Here is a 3579-nt window from a genome sequence, read left to right on the forward strand (position 1 = left end):
AGTAATACAGTGGTACCTCGGGTTAACTACTTAATTCGTTCCAGAGGTCCGTTCTTAGCCTGAAACTGTTCTTAACCTGAAGCACCACTTTAGCTAATGGGGCCTCCCGCTGCCGAGGCGCCGCCAAATCATGATTTCTGTTCTCATCCTGAAGCAAAGTTCTTAACCCGAGGTACTATTTCTGGGTTAGCGGAGCCTGTAACCTGAAGTATATGTAACCTGAAGCTTTTGTAACCCGAGGTACCACTGTATGGAGTTAAGCCAATAAGAAAAGAGATGAAGACTGTTAATTGAAGGAGTTACTTGTATTAGAAAGATGATGTTGGAGAACTGCTACAAAGGTGTCACAAGGCAATTCAGTTAGAGGAGATTTAAGGAAGTCAGATAACAATGAAAGTTAATTTGGATTTTAGAAGTAACAAGTTTTTTATTTTTCTTCCTTTTTTCTTTTAGTATTGTAATGTGTTTTGTTTTGTGTCTTTTATATGTTCTATTTGTTATAAATGTGGGAAATTAATTGAAAAAAATGAAAAAAATAAAAAATAAAATGTGACGCCAGAGGGTGCTGCAGAGCTATCCCATTCCAGAAACTGGGTAGTTTCACCTTCTGGAAAAAGGAAAAGAAGCCAAAGTCCGGCCACAGCCACAGTCTTAGTTCAGGCAGCTTCAGCTGAGCTGTCTAAATTCTGGTTCAGCCAGAATAAGCAAGTTACAGCGGCATGTCAGGAAGTTAATGCCAGCTCAGCCAGGAATCAGGCAGCTGAGCTGCAAATTCTCTGCATCCTAAACTGCTCATCCCAGCAGATCTTGACATAGGTTTGCCCTCCAAAAATCTGATTATTATCCCTCTCATTGCTTACCAGGCATGGTGTGAGCTGCCAAGCCACTGTCTGAGGCGACAGCAAGATTTTTAATTTATTTGGAGAAAGAAGACCTTTTTGCAGCCTTATCTTTAAGCTATCATCAGACGTTTTGCTACATTCACCTGCCCTACAAAGGTTACACTAATTTTGGGGCAAGGAATTTGCCCCTTCTCTTCTCCAAAGCTTGCAGAATTCCCAGGGAACTTTGAGATTTGTAGCTCTCTGAGGCAAATAGGGGTCTCAGAATGTTCCCAGGAGTCTTTGAGGGAAGCCATGATTGTTTAAAGTGGTACTGCTTTAAAATGTGTAGTGCAAATGGGGCTTTGGACTGGCCAAGCCTAACAAGCTTGAAGTGGCTTGGTTCTCCTTCATCTTGTTTATCAATGAATTGGCAGGCAACATGTGCCAAACAGTCCTCTTTCTGGACTCTTTTCTCTTTTGTTGTTGTTGTTTAGTCGTTTGGTCGTGCCTGACTCTTCATGACCCCATGGACCAGAGCTCGCCAGGCACTCCTGTCTTCCACTGCCTCCCGCAGTTTGGTCAAACTCATGCTGGTAGCTTCGAGAACAGTGTCCAACCATCTCGTCCTCTGCCGTCCCCTTCTCTTTGTGCCCTCCATCTTTCCCAACATCAGGGTCTTTTCCAGGGAGTCTTCTCTTCTCATAAGGTGGCCAAAGTATTGGAGCCTCAGCTTCTGGTTCTGTCCTCCCAGTGAGCACTCAGGGCTGATTTCCTTCAGAATGGATAGGTTTGGTCTTCTTGCAGTCCATGAGACTCTCAAGAGTCTCCTCCAGACCAACTCCAGTATATACACTAAGCAGGCTTTATATCCTCACCAAGTTCTAGGTGATCCCTCTTCCCTTTCCCTCCAGTGTGTTCACTCATTCAGTAATTTTACACAAAACCTGATATCGTTTATTTATGTCTTTTTCATTGGTCTCTTTCTTGTTTGATATTCCTCTTGTCTAAAACCAATAAAAACGATTTTAAACAAGATTCCACATTTGGAAAGATTTCAGATGCTTTTGTTTGTTTCAGATTTTACCTTTCGAATTGTGCAGGGATGGGGGAGAATTTGAGCTGGCTTATGCTTTACTGTAGGGAAGCGGGTGGCACTGTGAATTAAACCACAGAGCCTAGGGCTTGCCAATCAGAAGGCTGGCGGTTCGAATCCCTGCGACGGGGTGAGCTCCCGTTGTTTGGTCCCTGCTCCTGCCAACCTAGCAGTTTGAAAACACGTCAAAATGCAAGTAGACAAATAGGTACTGCTCTGGCAGGAAGGTAAACGGTGTTTCCGTGCGCTGCTCTGGTTCGCCAGAAGTGGCTTAGTCATGCTGGCCACATGACCCGGAAGCTGTACGCAGGCTCCCTTGGCCAATAAAGCGAGATGAGTGCCGCAACCTGAGTCAGCCATGACTGGACCTAATGGTCAGGGGTCCCTTTACCTTTACCTTTATGCTTTACTGTGGGTTCATGCTGCACATCAGGGTTGACCTCAGATTTCAGGGAGCACTCGGCACAGTGCCCCTCAAGCCAAACTTTTTTGGGCTGCATCAGCTTTTAGCTCAGGGAAGGGTGAAATGCACTGCAAAGCACTTTGCATGTTTACGATGAATCATGGTTTGAGGCTCTAAGGGAAACCTGTTTTTGTGACAGCCAATTAGAGGCACCTCCTTTGAAAAAGCAACTTAAAAGAGCTTGCAACAATTGCCAGAAGTGACACTTAAACCTGGAAGTTGTAAATTCTTTGGAGCTTTCAGCACTAAAGAAACCACCCAACTTTGTAAGAGGAATTTTGGTCCTCTTTTGAGGACTATGAAGGAGGACTGAAAGAAATGGAAACATCTTGGGTTTTCCAGGTTGGGTTGAATCGCCACTCTTAAAATGATGATCCTTCATAGATTTCCCCTTCTCTGTTCCAGACTCTTCTCAAGAGTATCCCCTTGCATAATTTTCAATGCTGGCAAAAAATATTTGATACTGTCAGTGGGGCAGGTCACTCTGTAAATTGACTTTGTATCACGGGATTAAGGAGGGGGAATTTGGCATGCCTCTTTTAAAACCAAATCATGAGGCATTCCAACTCAAGCAATTAATCCACCCCATCAGTTGAACTGGGACTCAGTTCAAGGATATTTTCCACTAATGCCCTCCCTTTCCTCCCTCACAAAACAGAATCTCAAGAAAATATCCGTTTCTGGACTTGAAATCTGGGCACAGTAGTCTAAACAGCTCACTCTTCACTCTTGGTTCCCTTTTGAGATCACCTGTGGTTTCTGCATTCGTTTAAACACCAGCAATATGAGGACTGAGAAGCAAAGGGTCTCTACAGGGTCCAGGACCTCCGTATTTAACAGAAGAAAAATCCTGACCATGCAACAATAATCCAAGTAAAGGAATCGAAACCTACATGGCTTCAGAAGATCAAGATGACTTCTTTTTCCTCACAGTGGCTTATGGTTCAGTGTGTGCTACAGTCCATCACTATATTTGAAAAGTCGTGTGAAAATAGATGTGTGAAATCATTGGCTCTGGGAGACAGATCTTAAAGTGAGGAACATTGAGAGGGAATTGGCATATTTTTGGTGTATGCTTCAATTGAAAACCATTTCTGCAAACATTAAAGAATCAGCACTGAAAATAATCTGTAGGTAGCATTGGATTTCTGTACACCTCACCACTCATTAAGGACCCGGAATCACACAACAAAACCAAA

The sequence above is a fragment of the Podarcis erhardii genome (assembly GCF_964252035.2).
Source record: "Podarcis erhardii genome assembly, chromosome: 8".
Lineage (NCBI taxonomy): Eukaryota > Metazoa > Chordata > Lepidosauria > Squamata > Lacertidae > Podarcis > Podarcis erhardii.